This window comes from Rhinolophus sinicus, chromosome 9, assembly GCF_057876585.1.
Source record: "Rhinolophus sinicus isolate RSI-liver-muscle chromosome 9, RSI-T2T, whole genome shotgun sequence".
NCBI classification, from domain to species: domain Eukaryota; kingdom Metazoa; phylum Chordata; class Mammalia; order Chiroptera; family Rhinolophidae; genus Rhinolophus; species Rhinolophus sinicus.
In genome coordinates, this window is record NC_142509.1 from 38,423,084 (window position 1) to 38,446,363 (window position 23,280).

General features: G+C 51.6%; 1 long non-coding RNA gene across 3 annotated transcripts in view; it reads right to left on the bottom strand.

Annotated features, from left to right (window-relative positions):
- The window catches only part of LOC141569167 (uncharacterized), a 467,986-nt gene that overhangs the window by 434,517 nt on the left and 10,189 nt on the right, over nucleotides 1–23,280 (bottom strand). For all 3 annotated transcript variants that reach the window (XR_016022426.1, XR_016022427.1, XR_016022428.1), the window contains exons 2-5: nucleotides 23,155–23,268; nucleotides 10,838–11,126; nucleotides 6,496–6,602; nucleotides 6,267–6,383 (exon numbers count right to left, since the gene is read on the bottom strand). This is a non-coding gene — a long non-coding RNA (uncharacterized LOC141569167). The remainder of the gene's footprint in view (nucleotides 1–6,266; nucleotides 6,384–6,495; nucleotides 6,603–10,837; nucleotides 11,127–23,154; nucleotides 23,269–23,280) is intronic.

Here is a 23,280-nt window from a genome sequence, read left to right on the forward strand (position 1 = left end):
AGCTTCACTGGAGCCAATGTGGTACAGCAAAGGTAAATCTGTAACATCACAGTATTAAGGATCCCAGCTCACTCCCGGCGATGGAAAAGACACCGCTTTACCTGTGTGTTTGCCTCCGCACCTGCTTATTCAGTCATCTGTAGCTTGATAACGTTTGCTAAGCTTCTACTGACGAAGCGCATAGAATGGACTGGCGGGGGGTGGGGGGGGCGGCTCTTGGCCTCAGCACTTTGCACCCATTGTCTCGCTTTAATCCTCAAACCTGTTCACTCCACATCCACTCAGGCAAACGCTGCTTAGTATTTTTCTGCTCTGAGAGTTCACCTATGGAAAAAGCGCTGAAGCCGCAGTTGTATTTATAGAACGGAATATAAGTGTTAATAACCTTGAAACTGTAAAAATGTGGCTGGCAGAAGGGGGCAGCTAGGCCAGGGATGGCAGGAAAGACGTGAGAGTAGAAACTCTGATATCTTCACCTTATATAGCTCAGGTTGCAGATGAGAGGGGACAGAAGAAGAAACAATTAAAACGGGCAGCAGTAGAAAGAGCAGCCAGGTGACCAGCTCACTAGCTACCTTGTGAAGCTGGAAAGAGACGTGTGAACAGAAAAAGTTCTCTTTCCTAAAAGAGTAAATCCCTGTTGTCTAAAGCTGGTAAATACAGAAATAGCACTATAAGCATATTATAACATCCTGGAGGAAAACAGCAGGAGAATCAAGTCTCCGAGGCTTAGAAAGAAGTTGCTTCAGAAGCATGGAACTGAATGTGGGCCGGGGTGGAATGGAGTCTTGTGAATCTCATCACAAACCTGTGATTTATTTTCACATGCAGATAGTACAACACAAATACATTTTTCTTACTGGTCAAACAGGCATTGATTTTGTTTGGGCCCACACCACCTGAAAGGGACACATGTTCTTCGAAGCCGAAAGTAACGTAACAATCCTAAACCAGGAAATATTACAGAATAGCCTCAAATGTTCTCAACTTTTCTGACTTCATCTCAGTTTTCTTGTTGTGCCTGTTTATTTTTTGGTGCCTATTGATACATAGCTTAAAATCACTAGTTTTCCTGGGGCAAAAATCTCTACTGCTGTACTTTTCATTCTGATGCCACTGTTTAAAATTAGCATCCTCGTTTGAGAAAATCAGCTACCCGTCCCAGACAGAAACGGCAGGCGTCTTGGGGGAAGGCCCAGCACACGCTTCTGCTCTCGGAGCCCTAACGTCATGACTCTCTCGCCCATGGCAGCTCTGATGGGCCAGGGTGACAGAGATGAGGGGACATTTCTATCCTGTGATGTAGCTGGCCGAGCTGTGAAGCCCCGCCCCACCACCGCTGGTTCTAGATTCAATTCTAAGGCAGGCGAGGGTGAAAAGTGGTTTCTTCTCATTCTCAGTCATGAACTGGCAGTGTGGTCTGAGGTCTCTGGCCCCAAGATGAGAGGGTAACCTGACTGATCTGAGGGTGTCGGTCTGGAGGATGCTTCCACATTTTGCAAGATCACCATTTATGCTCTGAGTCCCCACAAAGTTTGGGGAGGTGAGGCTGAGCTGCCGCAGTTTGTCTAATTTGAAGTCATTTTGGGTCCCGGGGGCAGGAAGATTCTGGAACCCACAGGATTCCCATAAGATCAATGCTCATCCACATTATCTCCCGAGAACCCAATTCCAGATGCCCGGAGGTGCCCCGTTTCACTGAGTGCCTCTGACCTCCCTTGGAGAGCGCGGACACCAAAGCTGATTCCATGGTTGGGCTAAGATTCCATAAATCAAGTTCTTACGATTAATCTGGAATCACTCCCTGCATTGCTGTTACGCTGCCTCCCCCAGAAGGGAAAGCTTATGTTCAGACCAACTGGCTTCTCTCTGGTCACCCCGAGTCTCGGCCTACAGCCCTGAGTGGAGACAAGCAATGAACGCTCTGTCTCAGAGGCATCTCATGTTTTCAGTGGGTGAAATGAGCAGGAACGGAAAACAGAATCTACCAGTCAGAGGTTAACAGTCACTGAGAGATGGCTGATTAGTTTCTACCTTGAACAAAGCCCAGGGACATTAATTTGATGAGCACCTCACCACTGCAGACCTCAGCACTAAGGAAAACTCCCCTCACTTCCTGATCGAAGGAGTCACTGCGGGGCACTGTTTCAAATTCCAATATCAGGCTTGGCCATGGGAGTCTCTTAATGCCCACCTGGCGGGCCCCGCCCACCTGGCTGGCCCCACCCACCTGGCCGGCCCCGCCCACCTGGCTGGCCCCGCCCACCTAGGCACCTGCGTACCTAAGTTTTCTTTTAATACTGTAACAAAGTACCACCAGTTACACCTTTAAACAGCAACCATGTATCAGGCGGACACAGGCTCGGTGGGATCCTCTGCTTAGCAGCTCACAAAGGCCTGGGCCGCGCTTCTTTCCAGAAGCTCTTGGGGGTCTGTCTGCTTCCGAGCTCACTGCGATTGGCCGAATTCAGTTCTTTACCACTTTACCATGTTTCCCTGAAAATAAGCCCCAGTTAAGGTCGTCAGCCAGACGGATGCATTTAGTACGATGTTCTAAAAGATGACATGACTATGTTTGAATAAATGTAGATTGTTGAACATGAAAAAATAAGACATCGCCTGAAAACTAAGCCCTAATGCATCTTTTGGAGCAAAGTTAATATAAGACCCGGTGCTATTTTCGGGGAAACACGGTAGAGGGAAATCTCTGCTTCCCCGCTCGCCGCCAGCCAGGGCCCACCTTGGCTCCTGGAGGCTGTCCCTGCTCCACGCACGTCCTGATGTGGGCTTTGCACGCAGCCCCCCTGCAGCAACAGAGGATGAAGCCCTGCTCATGCTTCCCATGTACGTTCCCTTCACCTTTCTACCTGTCTTCCTGGCAGCAGCCACTGTCTGCTTTAAGGGCTGTGATGACACTGGGCTCACCTGGGTAATTCGGGACACTTCCCGTCTCAGGGCCCTTGCCTTATCTTAAGCTGATTAAGGTGAGGCAAGAGGTCCTTTTGGCCCTAGAAGATGGTTTTTCACAGGTTCCAGGGACTCAGGTGTGGACACCTGTGGGAGCCATTATTCTGTCTTCCACACAGCAAGTGCCTTGGCCTCTCAAGCATCCATGTGGTCAGAACATACCCAGAGCAGACGTGCCTGGTCCCCAAGACGTACCCTGACCAGCCAGGGACCAGGCCTCTCTGCCCTAAGTCCCAGGTGTTCCAACACACACCCAGGTGAGAACCCAGGTGCAGTGACATCTCGGCTGCTCTGAGAAATGCGGTAGGAAAAGGAAAACCATGGAGCATGGAGGTGCTATTAGGAGCGTGGGGGGGGGGCGGCGAGTTTCCACTATAAACAGGGCAACTGCAGTGGGTCTAAAACCGTGTCTGGCCACAGACTCAGGCAGGTGAAGAAGTCGGCTAGGTGGCCACCTGCGCCTCGGTGTAGCTCCATTTCCTCATCTGTCAGATGGTCCCAGTCACTCCATCTGGTTGGGTTGCTAGTGTTAAATGACCCCCCACCAGGTGCTTAGACCCTTACAGACGGCCCGATCAGGCGGCCCAGTCAGGGGGCCCCTCCCCGGCTCTCTGCCGCCACCCACTGAACACTGACTATACCCCCGCGATGTTCTGACTGTACACAGTCATCCCAGACTCACAACCCTGCGAGGTAGCCTGGGCAACAGCCCTGAAGACACCCCACCGCCCCACCCTCCAGTGATACAGTCAGATACCAGACACGGCTGCCCATCAACAGACCTTAAGACATGGCCTTATCCATGGAACCACATAAATGGGTCCAGACACACCTCATTTTCTTGCTCTTCGATTTATTGTGCTTTGCAGATGTTACTCCCCTCCCTTTTTTTTTTTTTTTTTTTTTTTACAAATTGAAGGTAAGACCCTCACCCAGTAGAAAGATGACAACTCGCTTTAGTGTGCTGTTATGGAACCAAGAACCAAACACAATTATCTCTGACGAGGTCCTGCCTATACTGGGTTTCTTTTTAGGAGAACGAAAATGTTTACAAGTTAGACTGTGGTGGTGGTTGCACAATTCTGTGAGTATCCTAGACGACGCTGAATTGCAGATGAGCGAACTGTATGACACACAAATGATACCCGTATACCAATAACGGTGTTTAATGAAAAGCAGGAAAAGGAGGCAGAAGATTCCGAGAGGAGGCAGAAGGAAAGAAAGTCAGCTTTGAAGTGACAGGGCCTTGAGCATCGGTCACGGTCTTTGAAATGACCCGCGACCCAGGGACTGGCCTGGCTAAGAGTGACCCCGGGTCGAGCCCAGGAAGAGACCTCAGTCCCACAACTGCGAGGGACTGAACGTGGCCACCCTCCGTGTGGGCCTGCAGGGTGCTTCACCCCTGAGGAGAAAAGCAGCCAGTGGATGCTGGATGTCTCCCTCGGGACGTGCCAAGCAGAGAAGCAACCATGTTGTCACCTACAGAACTGGGAGACAATGAATGGCTGCTGCAAGCCACCAAGTTTGTAGGAACTTATTGCGGCAGGAATAGAAAACTAACACAGGAGGTAGGGTGATGGTCCTCTGTTTTCCAGATGGAGAAACTGAGGCACAAAAAAGCTACTACCTTGTCACTCCACAGTTAGCATGGCTTACAGCAAGGATTGGGAGCCTGGCAGTCTGGCTTCCGAGCCCACGGGCTCAGTCTGTGTGACACCCACAACAATAATGCAACGGGCGGCAGTAATGATGAAGAACCACAGTTTCCTGCCATGTATGGGCACTACTCAGGGACAGGCATTATGCCGAGGTCATCCTCACAGCGACCTTGTGCAGTAAATCCCATTATCCCCATTTCCACGAAGAGAACACTGAGGCACAGAGAACTCAAGTAACTTAGACAAAGTCACACAGCCAGAGGGTGACAAAGCAGAGACCACCACACAGATCCCACCTGATGCCAGAACCTTTATCCAGAACATAATTCAGTCTCTCTTCTCTGCGATAACCTCTCAGTAGTCACGACCTCTCGGACCCTTAGGTCAGCCCAGGGCCCACAGCCCCAGAAAAACAGATGGCACATCCCGTGTGGCCCTAAGTGCTTTGCGCAGGTGAAGTAATTTAACACTCACACTTCCCCTCAGGTACACCTTCTTGTTGGCCCAGTTTTACAGGTGAAATAACAGGAGAGGTCAGGCCACAAGCCCCGAGTCATGCGGCAGGCTGGTAAGGGACCCAGGCAACATCTGAACCCCCCAGGCTGGCCTGTCTAGGCTTACAGCCCTCCCCACCCCAGAGCCCTCACCCTCGGAGCACTCACCTTGTACCAGGTGCCATCCAGGTAACCTCCACAGAGGCCCACAATGCAGGAACTGTGACGTCCCTACCCAGAGAAGGGACCTGCGGCTCCGAATCTTGAGTCACTTGCCCAAAGGCACCCATGGCAATCGCAGTATGTCGGCGTTCCCCCCCAAGAAGCTCACCTCAGGGCCGCGCAGCGCAGGCCCACCCCCACCCCCGTGCGAGTCTGTGCGCAAACAAGTCTCTCCTTCACAGAAAGCACAGTGGCTTCCCAGAAAACCCCAACAAAACTGCCTAGGAACTTGGGGAGCTCTCACATACACGCTGCAACGGGAGCCCCTGGCTCACTTCTTGGTGCCCATAAAGCGTCCTTCCCTCCATCCCCACGCCTACCCCACGCCCACCCCCACGCCCCCCCCCGCGCCCACCCCCGCGCCCACCCCACGCCCACCCCCGCGCCCACCCCGCGCCCACCCCACGCCCACCCCCAAGCCACTTGCTCGGCCTTCCTTCTCAGACTCCCTGCCTGAGAGGCAGGCACAGGCTTGTCAAACATAGACCCTGAACGCCCGCCCGGGTTCGTGTCCTCCAGTCACAGGCCGGACAACTGAACCAGGCATCACTCAGCACCTGTGTCAACGTCAGGCTCCTCTTTAAAAGTAACAACGAAAACAACTTTAAAGTAGCAAACCTCTCAGGCTTTTCCACCCTTGGGCCAACAGTGGCGCTGTCCCATTGCAAAGACAATTCCTTTTCTTGAAGGAATACAGGATCAGAATCCCCCCAACCCGCCCCATGCTTTGCCTCCGGTCACTCGGAAGGGCGTGTTCATTTCTTCCCACTGTTGTAACAAATCACCACAAACTCAGTCGCTTAAAATAACACAATTAGCTGACGGTGGGTTCTGAATTTCAGAAGTGGTAACAAATGTCAGAGGATTAAAATCAAAGACCGCCTTCCTCCGAGGAGGCGCTTTAAGCAAGAACCCATCACCCTACCTTTTCCAGTGTCCAGAGGCTTCCACACCACTTGGCTCCCAGCTCCCCAGTGCAGACGCGCTTCCATCCTCACAACCCGTCCGCCTCGGACCCAGCGGCCTCCGCTGCCTCCCGGCCCTGGTGATTAGATGGGATTCACTTGGATAACCTGGAACAATCTCCCCATCAAAGAGCCTTAAATAAATCACACCTGCAAATCCCCTTTTGCCACGTAAGGTAACATACTCACCGCTTCTGGGACTAGGTTGTGGGCATCTTTGAGCGGTGGTGCGTAGGCAATTATTCTGTCCACCACGGGTGTGAAGGTGGCAGGCGGCTTGGAAAACTCGCCTTTTCCTGCAAAGGAGAGACACCGTCCTGGGGTGGGGTGCAGAGTTCTGGGAGCACGAGGAGTGTTGCTCCGCCCTGACCCCCAAGACTTCAGGCCAAATGGAGACGCTGAGTGAGTTTCTTATACCACTTCAAAGTCAGATGTGCATTTTTGGGCCAAAGCGTTCGTCCCAGATATAAAATGAGCACAGAAAGCATGAATCTGTCATGCCCTCCCTGCCACTTCTCTCTGGCTCCTTTTGATCTACAGGATAAAGCCCAAACAGACCATAGCTTGTGGCCAGTTCAACGTTCTGTTTTGCCAGCCCTGTGCTGGTCTTTACACAGCACAACCAGCTACAGTTTGCCGCAGTCCCCAGCACTCCCTACTGTCACCCCTGGCCACAGACCTGCACGATGCCACTATGTCTCTGAACTCACTGGGCTGACAGCCTGGCCCATCCCTGCGGCCCAGCTCTCCAGCACTCCATCCTGGCACCCTCCACACCCCTGCCCCAACTTTGTCCACCTGGACGGCCTCACCACTTCCCAGGTAACGTTGCCTTCCACAGCTGGCTCCCTTTTACTCTCTCCACTTACCAAAATCCTCTGCATTTGGTATGGCCCAGTTCAAATGTCACTGCATGTATAAAAGGTTCACTAACTTTCCTGGATGTAGAAGCTTCCCTCTTGGGATTTCCACCTCCCAGCTCTCTGTTTAGACACGTGGGACACCAGGCTTTCCACACAGTCGGTAATTCCTCGCATCACAGCTGTCTACTCGCTGAGCCCCTGGAGCCCAGGGCCTGCGTCGTGCTCACTGTGTATCCCAGAGTGGAACACACACTCCAGACTTGACTCCCAGCAAGAGAAGACAGAACGAAAGACAAACAGCTGAGTGCGACTGCACTGGCAGGCGGACGAAAGTGAGAAAGAAAGAATGCAATGAGGGAAGACAGAAAGGAGGAACTGTAAGAGCCTGATTCATCCAACGTCGTCAAAACTCCTTTTTGAATTTAATCAAATCAGAGGAATTGAATTTCTGAAAACTGGAGCTAGAATAATTTCAGCTGCTGTGTTCAGCAGCCCCTACTTGGCAGAGCAGAGTCAGATGGCCTCTTCAAGCTCCAAGGAGCCATTTAATCTGAGCAGGTCACCATGCTCATTGTCACCCCTAAGCATTTATTCCGAGCTCACTCCCCAGGTCCGGTTTCAGTCAACTGAGCAAGACATGAAAAGAAATCATACAAGAAATGCCCAGCATAGGGAAAAAAGCGCCGGAAATGTTTCTAAAATAAAGGAAATGCTAATGGCCCTTTGACTGGTGGCAATGGACTCATGTCATATTCTTCTCAGGCTAATGGAAAGGGGGTGTCACTTTGTGACATCTTCTTGACTGCTCTACCCTCGTCCGTCTGCAGAGATATTAACGTTCTGGCAATGCTGAAGTCCCCAGGGCCGGGACGTGCCGTTCACTTAATAGCGACACCAACCAAGGAAAACAAGGCCGTAAAAATACAGACGCTGCTCTCCTGTCTCTCACTGGAGGGACAGGAAGAAATGGACAAGGAAGGGCAGGGAGTAATTAGGAAAATAGGAGCCCAGCTTGGTCTCCCTGGGTGTCTGCAACTTGTTTGTAGCTGGTGACAACCTTTGAGCAGCACCTTTTAAACTTTAGGTGATGGAGGCAAAGTAGAATAACAACACTTATGTTCCGGTGCCGAGCCTTCACATTTAATTCCATGAGTAGGTCACTCACTCATCACCCCTCTTTTAGAGATGAGAAATGTGGGCACAGAGGAGGTTAAGAAATCCACCCAAAGTCACATAGCCAGGAACTGGTGGTTCCAGCGATGGTGCCCGAAACCACTGCCCAGCACTGCCTTCTGAGTGGTTGTGCCACTCAAGCGTTCCTTGGTATCAGAGCTTTGCAGACAGAGCGGCTGAAGGACCAGGAGAAAACCAGAATCAACATGCCCCTCCCTCACGGTGGTGAAACATGCCAGCTGAGCACACGGGCTTACGCGAATTCTTTCCTAAAATCTGCAAAAATGTAAAGGGATGACAAAGGGATAAACTCAAAAGGACAAAGAAAATGGGAAAAGGGACCTGTGAGCCAAAACACCGGGGTGTTTGGGAACGGAGGTGATGGCCGTGGAAAGCTGAACCAGGCCTGGCACAGGGGCCCCCACCAGGGGAGCGCTCTGCGGTGTGGGGAACGTCACTGGCCTCAGACACGCAGGGCTCTGCCTGCCTCTGAGATACGGGCACGGGTGGAGTCAGAGACAGGAGTCTCCTCAGGGCGGGTGGGGGACCCTCACCACTTCTTCCCGCTTCACAGGCCAGGCAGTTCCCCCACCTGCACTGACAGAAGACTGGAGCTGCGTCTCTGCAGAGCAAAACTCAAGGGGGATTTTGTATCCCAGACCCAGGAGGGAGGGAGCCATGCTGGAAACAGGGTTTGTGTGTCTGTCTACTGACTGGACAGTGCCCCCCAGGCCCCTCACCACCCCAGTCCACAGGGCAGCCAGCCAGATGTGCCATCCCCTGTGCCCCAAGCTGCCTCCGGCTGGACACGTGAGGGTGTCTCTCTAAGGAGACTGTGGATTCTAGGGATAAACTGTGTGAAAGGCCTTTACAATGGAAACTGAACAAATGCTGCTGAAAGATAGTAAAAGACCTAAATTAGTGGAGAGGTATAAACCCTATTCATGGATGGAACACTCAGGACTGTTATATTGTCAGCTTCTCCCAGAGTGTTTTATAAACACACCCCCAAATAAAATACACGCCCCATTTGTAGCCGTAACACATGCTGTTTATCCACTCAGCAGTTGATGGACGTTTGGTCGTTTCCTTGTTATATGAATAATTGTCCTATGGACATGCGTGCACAGTTTTTGCAATCGCCTTGCTTCTTGCTAAATGTTTTTAATAAAACGTGTAATTAGAGCACTGCAGTTTGATCTGTGAACCTCTCTGATTCATGACCTCGAGAAGAGATGGCTGGCAGTGTGTTTGGAGGCCAGCATTGCACGCAAGTAATTTCCCAGAAGACAATTCTAGTGCGTGACCATCCAAGACGCTGCCCGGATGTCGTGCTCAGCTGTAACTAAATGGGAAAAATCGATGCCTGAAGTGAGGGCACAATTAATAAAGACTTCACAAGGAAACAGAGCAGGAGCATGGTCAGAATTAAAGCCTCTGCTGCCTCATCCATTACAACCCAGCTCCTGTGACCCCAGGCTGGCGAGACCAGGCCAACTTGACTCTCAGGGCTGGACAAGGTAAGTGCACGTTGCGTCCGTTTGTGCAACAAGATGCTCCTGCAAAGCCTCTGTGTGTGTGTGTGTGTGTGTGTGTGTGTGTGTGTGTGTGTGGCTAGCACCCACTCATATGCACAGCTGGGCAACTACACAAATGCTATATTTCTCATCCATAAAATTTCTGAGCGGGACTTAGCAAGTGAGGAAAGCTGATGGGGTCAAGTGACCATGTCTGAACCAATCACTGAAGCCAGGGGTGGACCTACACTGATTGGCCAGTCGTGGTCATGTGACCCCACTAGAGGGCATTTCTATTCAGAGCAGGGCAGGAATGGATCCCCACTGAAGATCCAGGTGTTGTGACCAGAATCTGGGGAAGGGATCCCAGGCAGGGAAAACAAAACACAAAAAACTACAGCACGGGTGCAGGAGGCTTGTAAATGTTAGGACATAATTTCTGGAGGTATTCATTAGAAATGAAAACATGATGCAGGTTTGGTTTCAAGTAGAAACTATTTTTTTTATAAATTTATCCTGTAGAATATTTCCTTCAGAAGAAAACAACATAAGCATGGAATCTCACACACGCACACACACACACACTCTCACACACACACACACTCACACTCACACTCACACACACACTCTCACACACACACTCACACACACACTCACACACACACTCACACACACTCACACACACACTCACACACACACACGCACACACACACACACACACACTCACACGGGACTCAGCAGAGATCCGTTTTAGACCTTGGGCTCCTCCTCTCCCCACCTCTGCTTCTGAAATGCCCACCATGATTAAGAATTTGTAAGAGGTTTCCCCACGGCCCCCGGTGTGCGTGCAGCTTTCAGAATGTTAAGTGATCCGTTTCTGACACATGCCCCGAAACGGAGTTTTTCAAGAATCCTGACAGTTACTGACACAGAGTGAGTGGTCTGACGGAGCTGCCTTCGGCCAAGTGTGTGACTTACCTGAACCATCGCCTCCCTCCACGTCCTCCTTTACAGGAAGGCAAACGCTCTGTTGCCGGAGGCCACACTGGCCCACTTGCAGGATGGCTCCCCCCATCCTACTGTCTCCCTGGATGGGTCTCCAGGACGTCAACACGCGAGAAGGAAGCCCAGGACATTGTCTCCAAGGAATGTGTTGCCGTGTATTCAGAACTCCTGAGAATTAGGTGTCGGTGTCGGGAAATTTGTGCTTGTTCAGTACCCTAAGCAAAGGGCGATTGCTTGATTTTGGATCCAAACCGGGAGAAATCTGAGAAAGAAACAGGATACTATCAACAAACAGACTGTGAGAGTCAACACGAACTGATGACCCTGGGAGGACCAGTGAGTGGTCCACACACCCACCTAAAAGTAAACCCCAGCTCCACATTGTAGCTCCGACTATCCGCTCACCCTCGAATGTCTCGCTTATTTTCACAAGCACACTTTAGTCAGTTCAAATGCCGTCTCTCTGATAAAAATTTCCCTTACTCAGTCCAGTTCCAACAATGTCTTCCACTTCATGGCCCTAAAACATTTTCCTTTGTATTAGTCAGGCCATTTTCAAACGAAATTTATTGAAGTACCATTGGTTAATAACACTATATAAATTCCAGGTGTACATTATAATTCGATATCTGTATACACTCCGGTGTGCTCACAGCCAAAGCCTAGTTTCCTTTCATTACTGGATATTTGCCATGTTTGGGTGCAAATGAGAGAAACCCTCAGTCTGATGACCAAATATTTCACCTCCCTCGCTTGGGCTCAGGGCGCACATGGCACCGAGTGGGCCAGTATGCGGCGGTTGTTCAAGGGCTCATGGCCATCCAATGCCTCGCCTATGTTTTTCTATTTTCTTCTAAAAGTTTCATGATCTTACATTGTTTGCCTCGTGTGTATATAACACACCATGGATCTGGTGCCATGTGTACACATATTCCGTGTATCATGAACATTTAATGCTTCATATGCCTCCACACAGGACCCTTCCATCCTCTTCTACCCGCATTCTGCACCCAATGACCTACCGATTTCACCTGTGCACAACACAGCCCCATATTCAATTCCTCTTATCCATCTTATTTGTTTCTTTCTCTTCTTTTCCATAGCAGGGTTGAGTATTCTTAAATAACCCAGCAAATACACAACACGAGAAGCGAGCTACCAGTCCATCTTCTTTCCAGCCAGGGGGTGTCACCACCCGGCAGTGGTGTCTTTTTGTGGCGTGAACATCGCGGTATCTATGACCGTACCGTGCCCCACAAGAGCCAAGGACGGCTCTCATGCCCTCAGGCCCTGGTCAGACCCCGACTTCAGTGAGAACCAGCAGAGGGAAGAAGGATGGGTGTGGCTTCTTCAACTGAAGAGATGGGACTTCCAGCCTGCGTGAGAATTCAATCAAATTTATTGGGATTTTTGTTATTAATGTTGCTCGGTGTGTGTTGCCTGTGTGAAAAGGAATCCATTCTAATTTCCTTTATTTCATATTGTGACTTGCTGTTTAGTCACCAGTATCCTGTGTCACAAAACTGTTATTTGCTGTCACAATAAAATGTCTAAGGCCCAAGACACTGTGTAGCTCACTCACGACTTGTGCTGTTTCTTCTCCCTATGTCAGCCTTTGCCGTGCCCAGCACATTCCTCTCACCTTTGCGATTTCACGACTTATTTTCAGGGCTGAAGGACTACCATCCAGAATCGGCTCCTATCATATTCCAATATAGGTCATGTGGGATTTACGTAAGCAAAAAAAAACCCTATGTTTTTCCTTACAGCATCACTAAAATCACTTCCAATAACTACATGCTGAAAAGAATTTAGGTTTTTCATTTTAAAAAATTCATATGAAGTACAATGTGCCTCATACTCTGTTATATGTACTAACTGAGCAAGGTAATCTTCAGGAGATTCTGGGGAAAATAAACCTAAGTAGCATCTAGTGAGCACAGAGTATAGATTTGTATACTCCCGTGTCCCCAATTCCAAGACACACGTTTTTCACACTTTAATTGTCCTTCCCTTGAGGTCCATTTTAAAACACTTGGCATCTGCCAGTCGTCGCTGGTGGCATTCTTGATTCATGGTCTATAAAGTACTGATACATCTCATAATAGAAGGGACCTTAAATTTGATAAAATGGATATTTCTCCCGAGACATTTTCTCGCCCATGGCTGTGAAGTTGCTTGTACTGAAACTGTTTTCTGACAGATGACGGTAAAGTGTCAGCAGGAAGAGCTGGCGTTTTTCTGTTTTTGTTTTTTTAATTTTGCGTAAGTCCCAGTATGAGAGAGCGCTGGTGCCACAAGTCAGACAAACAAAACAAGAACTTGTCTTCCATGCAGAAGCAATTAATGTCAGCAGTGAAAGCGAAAGAGCTTTGTCTCCTCCGCTTTCAAAGTTTCTACACAATTCAACTAATTTTATAATTTTCAAAGACTGATTTGCACAGTTAGCGTCTCACCAGAACGGATGCAGATTTCGATACATTGTTTTCTCACCTTGACGCATTCATACTTCTGTGTCTTCTTTGCCTACTCACATCCATCCGCACACAACTCTTACATTACTTTTGTTGTTATCACTGCGTTTCCATTTCGTGCCTCATTGGGTTTTCTCATCTTTGCCAGCACAGGTCCCGGAACACAGATGTGGGTACCAGGGGCTCGTCCGCCATTCCCATCACTCCTGAGTTGATGTCGTGGATGGGGGATCCGAGATGTGGCTGCTCTGCTTTCTGGTCTGGCCCCCAAGCCGTGTTACACCACAGGCAGTGACCACATGGCCTCAAAGGGAGTCCGTGGGCTGCCCGCCAGCACTCGGCTCAGCGTCCGAAGTTCTCATCCAACCTGTTGTTCTCATCCACCTGTTGTTGGTGCCAAGCAGCCGGACAGAGCACACGTCGTCACAAAACCATTTCCGTTTCCCAGCTCCCAGTCCATTAGCCTTTTTACCTCCGTATCCTCTCCAGTCTTTAACAAATAAAGTGCAATTTTAACCTATTTACAAACCACCTGGCTCATGGCTCATTTTAATTACTCAACCTCTAAAAACTAATGTCAGCTTCTCATAATTAAGTGCAAGAAGAACAGTGAAAAACTATTATTTGGGGTTACAAAGCCACAGTCTTCTCAGACACGCCCCTCGAGACCATGTCATGTCTTAAGAGTGTGTGCTTTTGGTTGTTTTTGTCTAACAGTCTCCGCCAGGTGTTGTCTCCTTCCCACGGCCTTCTTCTCTCTGTTTCTCTGTGTCCTCTCCTCTTCTTATAAGGACACCAGTCATTGGATGCAGCCCCCACCCTCATCCAGTCTAACCTCATCTTCATTTAATCACATCTTCAAAGACCGTATTTCCAGATAAGGTCTCGTTCTGAGGGGCCAGGTAGATGGTCATTTTTGAGGACCTCACTCAACCACTACAAAGAGTGAGGGCCAGAAAGGGACAGACCTGCTTTACGCCTGACTCAGTGGCAGAGACGCCCTGCACCGTGGCCACTGCTGAAGACGGGACACAGGTGGTCCGGTCACAGTGGCTCTCCACCTCCTTCACTTTGAGTTTCTTCTCAATGTCCGTGGGTTGCGTTTGTGGGTCCCCACCTTCCCCATTTCATTTACGTGCAATTGCCTCCCTGCGGACCCCAGATGTAAGCCAGTTACTGCACTGCATTCCCCAGCCAGTGTCGGACCTGCTGTCTTGGGTCTAGGATATCCGGACACATATATGATAAATCCAGTTTGTCAGACCTATGGCCATTCCAGCAACCCTTGCAGGGGTTGGTGGCCCAAAAGGGACAGTCCTTTCCTGCAGTCCATCTTGATTGGCCTTAATCCGAGTGATTAAGGGAGGGAGGGAAGTACCACAGAATGGTGTGAACGAGGAGGAGGGGGCTTGAAATTCTAAAATAGAGACTTGGGGGTTCACATCTTAAAACGAGGCCATTGTCAGTCTTTCTGATCGCGCCTGAGAATTATTATAAAATATACATTTTAGCAGCACTTAATGAGGCGTTAACATCTTTTATTTATAAGCTGGGATCATGGAATGTTTGCAGCGGAAGCAAGCGTGGTCAGCATCCTGTATAATCACTTCATTATAAAGAGGGAAACTGAGGCCCACACGGCCGTGAGTGGCCTGAGGTCCAGGCATAGGCGGAACAGTGTGAGGTGTTTGGCAGTCCCAGTTTGGAGTTCTTTCCGCCAGAGGCGTGGATTTTAAAGCACAGTCAATGCAAGGGACAGGTGACACACTGCTGGAGGAGGAAGCTATGCAGGACAAGACCACACAGTGACAGGGTGAGAGCGAGCGGAGAGGAGCTGAGAGGGGACAGTGAGTCTGGTCCAGGAGTTCCTGGGGCCCTCACTCTGCCTTTTCCTGAAGCCCAAAGAAGGGAGGTCTTTGGGGACATGTTTGCATGCATACCTGACCTCCTTCTAAAAAAGAAGAGCGTTTTATGCCCGTGACATCCTTTGGATTCAATTTGGATACACTAGACTCTGCCCTTTTCCCGTTAGTGCACACTCGTCTGTCAGCACACGCTGCCTGTCCTTTCCTGACTGGCCATGCAAACCTGACTGGTACCAGCTCTGCTTCTCCAGTCCAGCCTGGTAGCTACTCTCAACTCAAATGTAAGGAGGAAGTTGTGGGTTAGACTTCAATAACTCATGACCTATAAACAACGCTAAGGCCGTGCGCTGGAAGTATTTAAGGTATTTGAAGGGAATGCTCTTTCTCCACATGTGGCCAGCCAGCACTGAATGTATTAAACAAGATTTAGGGTCTTCCGAAACCTGGGTCCAGCTAAGCTGTGATTATATTGCAGATCCGCTCACCCCACTGCCACGATACCCAAGACCCATGGACAATTACAGGTGGACGCCGGGTGCTGAGTGGCTTGCCAGGAGGTGGGGAACAGGACCTAGAGACGGCTTATCCAGTATCGGGCAGGGGGTAGGGGGCTCAACTGATAGAAGTTTGCTGGCAACAAAATAAAACTGACCAGGGGATCGAGCCGATTCTGAGCCTTGCCCTGGTAAGAAACTTTTCCAGATTTCAAATTAGGTTCCCCAACACCCCACCTGCGAGTTCCTTATAAGCGGTGTCCCTACTTGGTGATCTTTCTCCGGGGGCTACAGTCCCGTAGGGACACCCAGGGCCAATTATCCATGATCCTTTTACAACCCCCTCTTCCTTGAAGAGCTATGGATGGAAAATCGCTTTTCCTGACGATGTTTGTCACAACCTCTTGAGTTACAGGCTGTTTTCTCAAAACTCCAAACAGCTCAGATGAAGAAACAATCTCCAGCATCAGGAAACAGAGATGTTATTGCTGCATCTTTCCACTGTAGACTCGGATAGACGTTTCACTCTATCAAAAAATCAAAATTAAGGAAAAAAACACACAAATGCTCTTCTCTGCTCCCGGTGTCAAAAGTCCGTGCAAAACTCCCAGTGTCAGAAGCCATTACCATGCGTCTGAACACCCATCAAAAGATCATTTCAAATGTTCCTGTGAAGGCTTTTTTAAAGTTGCTCTTGAAAATATGGTGGAGAACTTTTTGTGTTTGTTTCTTTCCCCCATCCAAGGTGGATATGGTCTAGGGCAGGGGTGTCCAAATTTTTTTCAACAGTTTTCACCAAGGGCCATACGCGGTAAAATACACAAACAGCCGGGCCACTCACTCGAGGTGAAGTAGTATTGCCTCACCTGGTTTATTTAAGTAAACTAGATATATTTTTGGAATTTGCTGCAGGCCAATTACCAATGGATTGTGGACTGCAGTTGGCCCGCGGGCCGCAGTTTGGACACCCCTGGTTTAGATGAAATGACTGCTCTGAGTTTCAACACTTCCTGGGACCACTAGCCATCCAACCATGGTGCTGACTGATGAATAACCAGAGCAATACGTGTGTCCCCGAAACCTTGACAATGGTAGAGGGGGTGACAGGCTGGGGTGAGAGGGGACTCGAATAGCGCCATCCACTGATCCAAGCAGTTCGTTCCTGCACGTGGCATGGAGTGTTGGTTCCCTACCCAAAGTGCATTCACTGGTCAGAGAGGGTGACCCCATCCATCCCAGCTCAGGGGTAAATCCAGAACCATCTAGGCCAATCACGGTGTCTCTTTCCCTTGCCAGTGATTGGCTTAGGACTGGGCATGTGACCCAATTCTGACCAATGAGGTGTGAGAGAAAATGTGCCGGGAAGACCCTGGGAAAGGTTTCCTTGCTGATAAAAGGGACACACAGAACATTGTTGGGTCGTGATGGAAACCCTGGGCCTTCAGCTGCCATCTCGCCAAAGTCAAGAGAACCGGCCTGAGACCAAGCTCATGTGCTGAAGACAGAGAAGCAGGAAGAAAGGAAGTTTGCTTTGAGCTGCTGTAAATTAAGCTGTTCTGCAACTTCCACTGCTTTGGGCTTCTTGAGATGCTTGATTTTCCTGATCATTTAGCTCCTCTAGCCGGCTGTGCTGAGAAGGCGACTGCAGGTGGGGGTGCAGGCTGAAGGGCGGCTTTGTTGTCACCGAGTGGACAGAGCAATGAGCCGCAGAGGCTCTCTGACTTTTCGAAAGCCACATGGTGAGGAAACCACAGACAGACCTCTCTCCGGCCAGAGGCTCCCCCACTAAATTCCGTCTTGTCCCTTTGCTGTGACATTGGGACCAGCCGTGACACTTCTGACCCAATGTCCCACAGCCCATCTGATCTTTGGGGTGAGGAGGCACCGGTGGGGGAGCTGGCACTCACCGACCTAAGCTTTCTCCTCCCCAAGTAGGTGCAGCCTCCGCTATCAGATTCCATATTTTACCCTACTAAATGCATGTGTGGTCCCAAACGCTACTCAAACACTAACTGCTTGCGTTTCCTCCACGTGGGGGAAGAAATCTCGCTGTGATGAAATTGAAACTGTTATGGGCACCCAGAGACTCTGCGTTCCCGTCCCAAACACGCTTCTGAAGCAGAAAATGCTAAATATGAAGTGTCTGGTACCTTAATTTTAAATAACAGAGACTTGCAAAGGATGCCCCAAGGATTTCAAAATACTTGAGGAACCTACTTAAGACGATCTTTCAGCAAGTTTTATGATGCAGCTGGTTTAATGTACACGTCTGAAGACACAGTCTGTGCAGCCATCACTGTGCAGCCGCCATCATTATCAGGACAGATTGCCCTGGCTCGCAAAGGAAACGCAGACGCCCGACAATATTTACCACACTTTGTCATCCGTCCCAAACTGTCCAAGTCAAAACCTATTTCCCTGTTTTTTAATAAAAACAGCAACTGCTTAACAGGTACAGGGTTTCCTTGGCGGGGGTGGGGCAGTGACGAAAATGTTCTGGAACCAGGAGCTGCACACCACTGTGACTGCCCTTGATGTCACGGAATCGGTCACTTTAAAATGGCTAAAATGGTAGCTGTTATGTGGTGTGGGTTTGACTGCCATAAAGAAATCAATAAAACATCAGGTGCTGAAAAGAGCTGCAACATTCTTCCACGAAGAGGGGTCTCCCTTCGTTCGTCCACCCACCCAGACGACGCGTATGGAAGACCCGCTCTGGCAGGTGCTCTGCCAGAGCCCAGGGCTGCAGCCAACAGGACCAGAGAGGTCTGTCCATGGTCAGTCTTCCCCCCACATCCCAGTGGGGGAGACAGACAGTGAGTGACTGGAATACGGATGGCAGTTTCCAGGGCTGTGACGATGAGCAGGAAAGATGGTCCAACCAGGTGAGTGTGACAAGTGATGTGGGGCAGAGGCTGCTGCAGGTAAGGGGGGCTGCAGGTAAGGGGGGCTGCAGGTAAGGGGGGCTGCAGGTAAGGCGGGGGCTGCAGGTAAGGCTGGGGCTGCAGATAAGAGGGGCTGCAGGTAAGGCTGGGGCTGCAGGTAAGGGGGGCTGCAGGTAAGGGGGGCTGCAGGTAAGGCGGGGGCTGCAGGTAAGGCTGGGGCTGCAGGTAAGAGGAGCTGCAGGTAAGGCGGGGGCTGCAGGTAAGGCGGGGGCTGCAGGTAAGGCGGGGGCTGCAGGTAAGAGGGGCTGCAGGTAAGGCGGGGGCTGCAGGTAAGGGGGGCTGCAGGTAAGGCGGGGGCTGCAGGTAAGAGGGGCTGCAGGTAAGGCGGGGGCTGCAGGTAAGGGGGGCTGCAGGTAAGGCGGGGGCTGCAGGTAAGGGGGGCTGCAGGTAAGGCGGGGGCTGCAGGTAAGGGGGGCTGCAGGTAAGGCGGGGGCGGGTTCAACACCACAGGCCACCCTGGCTTCCCTCCCACCAGCAGTGGGAAGCTCTCCAGGAGGGTTCTTGGGCAGAGACAGCCCCAGGTGGAAGGGCCAGACTAGAGAACCACCCGTTGTTTTCCAGAAATGGGGAGAAGGCCTGAGTGGCTGGAGCGAAGGGGGAGAAAGGTGTGTGAGATGGGGCGGGAGAGGCGGGGCCTCCGAGCAGATCCCCTCCAAGGAGACGTCGTTCTCTGGGAGGAAAGCGGCCTCTGGTGGGCAGTGGGCGCCGCCCCACCTCGCGGAGCCCCGCCTGCCTCCTCCCCAGACCCCGCCCAACAGAAACACGTGGACTTCACAGAGCTCAATATTTCCTGCTCACAGGCTGGCAAGACTGAAATGCTTTTCTGCTCCCAGTGCAGGTCCCCGGGTGGCCCCAGAAGGAAAGCAGCTGCCCCTGAGGACCTGGCCGCCCCGCCCCAGGGCTCCTCTCCTCCCCTTTCCCCTTCTTTCTGCTCCTTCTTCCTAAATCTCATGCTCACCACCGGTTAGTGGCCACAAGGAGCCCTCCTTTCTGTCAGTGAATCCTCCCACAAGCTTATGAGGTCAGAATTATGACGACCCGGTTTACAGAAGGGAAAACTGGCGAGTTGTGACAGAGGGGAACCCGCCTGAAGGTGTCACAGTGACGCAGAATGGCGCTGCGTCCGTGAGGGGTCTCGGCCTGAGCCCCAGTGTCCTCTACTTTTCCTCCTTGTCCCCCCATTCTTTGCATGCTTGTCTCTCACCCGGGACGAACACGTATGTTCTCATCTGTTAACAAGGGAAGCAGAGGCTCGGCTGGGGGAAGCCGGAGGATGGAGTTAAAAATCGCTGCTGCTTGTGAGCTGATTACAAGCCTCTTCCGGCCGCCCTGCAGCTGTGGTTCCAAAAAGGCAGCTCCAGACCGCACCACGGCAATCACGCAACATGCACTTGTTCTGCCTGCTGACATTGCCACGCTCCGCCCTCTTCATGCTCACGGCTAAGGGTGCAGCGGGGGAAGGGAGGCGCTCTGGGCAGGTCGTCTCCTGGGGGCCCGACCGTCGCCCCCACCTCAGTTCTGGCCAGTTTGTCTGCCTCTCCCTCTGGAACAGGAGTGGCTGCTGGAGGTGAACGTTGACCTTGAAGCTGCAGCGGACACCTGTGGTTTTGCTCATCTGCCACCACCTGACCCTCCATGGCCAGCCCATGAGGTTTCGGGAGGATACACCTGTGCCCGTTCGGGATGCTGATGACCCACCGCCAGCCACATAGCTGGGATCACTCAGGGGTCAGCAATGACCCACAGTGGGGCCGCGAGCACTTCCTTGGGAATTCCAGTCTCCAGGGAAGCAATGAGCTTCCCACCTCTGGGCTTGTCGGCCATGTGACTGGCGTGACGCGTCTAATACCAAGCAAATCTCAGGGCCAATGGAAGCTGGAGGGGAAACGCAGGCCCCTCCCCGAGAGCTTTGCAGCGAGCACGGCCCTCCCCACACCTCCACTTTGGCCTTCTAGAACCTTGCGAGGACACTTCTGCATTTTAGGCCACCGCCTGTGTGGCCATTTGTTAACCGCGGACCTACACACCACACAGAACCCACTGACGAGTGACAGACAGCCTCTCTTTGTACGGTGTCTTCATGTCCCACAAAATGCACCCAAACCTTTTCCTCCACGGGGGACAACAATGAAGAGAATTCCATGACTTCAGGGACACAGGAGATGAGTGCCCAGCACACACCAGCACTATCTGACTGCCGCCGAGTCTGCCCACACGGCCCACACTCTGGACAAGGACAGGCTGGGCTGACAGCAGTGACGCATCTGCAGGCCGACCCCAGGAGCTCCGGTTTCTGTTTGCCGTGGTTCCGAAGTGTCCTTTTGTCTGCTTTTAACTTACAACCTCACCTCAGGCCGCCTCGCTTCCTTCTGGCACCCAAACCAATACATCTTTCTGCAGGCACGACCTCACACGCGCCATTCCCGTTTTAACGGTGGGAAGAGCAGTGCGTGGAAGGAACCACAGGTCTCGCCCACCAGAGCGCCATGGCTTTTCACAGTCGCACGCCTTCCACACCGGCAGAAACACAGACATGGGAAGAGTGACTCGCTCACAAGTTTTCTGTGAGGACTTTCTGGCAGTGATTTCCTTTGTTTCTTTAGAACAAGATCATCCAGGCGGAGCCAGAAAAAACTCACAGTCCCACAGACTTTCTGTTTTTTTTAAAGCTTAATCCACGTTTTAAAGAAGTTATATCAGAGGCCACCACCTATGCATCAGGACATTTTGCACAAACCTGTCAGTTTAGTGACACGGGGTCTCCACTCGTGCATGGCACCATCAGCCGGAGTCAAACACTGGCCACCTTTAAACGCAGGTGGTGCATGTCGGTTTGTCACCGTCCCCACCTCGCCTTGCTGCCTGACACCTGCTCTATTTGACTCAGCCCAGTGGGTGTTCCTGGACCTGCATTTCCAGACTCGGAGACAGTGACCTGCTTCATTAACCTCTTGTTCAACAAATACCTGTGGAGCATGTAAGTTGGACCAGATAGTGTGCTAAGAGCTGGGGATACAGGAGTGAACAAGAGCCACGACCCTGCCGTCAGGGGGCAGCCACACCTGCACCTTCGCGTCGACCTTCCCGGCTGGATTTTACCTGCAGTGATGACGTCACTTGCCCTGGTGATTTCACAGCATTGTTTTGAAGATCACATTGGAAAGGAGACATGAAGTTCAAGAATCGTTACAAAGGTTGTTCCAAGGTGAGAGCTCCGGCACGGAAGCACTTTAAGGAGATGCTCTGTTTTTCCACAATGGATGCAGGCGTGACAGTGTTGGAGGAGGTCACGGAGCGAGTGTGACCCAGGTGGATGCTAGAGCTGACCCAGGACAGTGGGTGGTGGGAGTTGTTTGCAAGGCCGCAGCCTTGAGAGAGTACCGGGTGGGTGAGACCATCTGGACGTGCCCGTGTCTGAGCCTGTGGAGGCCTCGATGAACTAGAACATTTTGGAGGGCGGAGCACAGATGCCCTGGTCGTGTGGCACTGAAAACGGCCCTGGGAGGACGTTCCCTGGCTTATGAAAGCATCCAGGTGCACACAGGTCCGAGGTGAGCTTTTCTCTTCATACCCCAACCCCCCAAACATGCCCGAACTCTCCACCTCCGCTCATGGTCTGTGTCTGTTTCTCAGACTGTTGGGTGGGGAGACACGTGTAGGTGGCAGGGCTGCAGCAGGGGTCCCCACTCACGCATAACTGAGGTGAAGTCCCTGCTGCAGCGCACTTAGGTCTCTCCTCCGTGACGAGCCCCGCCCAGACCCTTCATTCTTTCCTTCTACTTGCTGTCATCCCTGCCTCCTACCTGCATCCCTGCTCTTGTCCAGCCTTTAGGGACAAAAAAGCCACTCCACCAGCAAACATCTGGAATTTTCTGTCGCAGCCAAGCTCAGTGTGGGCCCTGCCTGACTTCTCCTGGGGGGAACCCCTGAGGCCGTGCCATGTGTCCTGCCCCCACAGATGCACCCCCAGCCGTGCAGGGGGTTCACACACATGGGGTGAAGCTCCAACCAGTGGATACGGGAGCCGGGCGTAAAGCCTTCCTCCTTTCTCCCTCCCCAGGGACTGGTGAAGCCCCTCCTTCCCACACCCTCTCAGAAGCCAGGCCCACAGGGTGGTAATCAGTCCTGCTGGTGATGGGCAAGAACCCTGCCCCCGCCTCCCTCCCCTCGCCCTCACTCCTGGCCCCTGATTCGCACGGCCTAATAAAGTCAGCTTGCTAAGACATTTTCGTTGGTGGGCCTGGCACCCAGAGTCTAGTTCGACGTCTGTTGGGGAGGGCGTCCCTTCCCAGATGAAGGTCCAAACCTCATAGCAAAGTATAGTAATTTTCTATTGCTGCCATAACAAACACCACCAGCAGAGGAGCTTACAACACCCCACATTGGTCAGCTCCTCGTCCTGGGGGTCAGACGCCCAGGTGAGCTCAACTGGGTCCCAAACTGAGGGTCCCACAAGCCGGAAATCCAGGTGTCAGCAGGCTGCACTGGGATCTGGAGGCCCTGGGGAATTACCTGCTTCCAGCCGCATTCAGGCCGTCAGAATTCAGTTCTGTGTGGTTGTCTGACTGGGGTCTCCACCTCCTTCCAGCTGTCATCCAGGGTCCAAGTGTCACGCACTCTCAGCCCCTAGAGACGGCG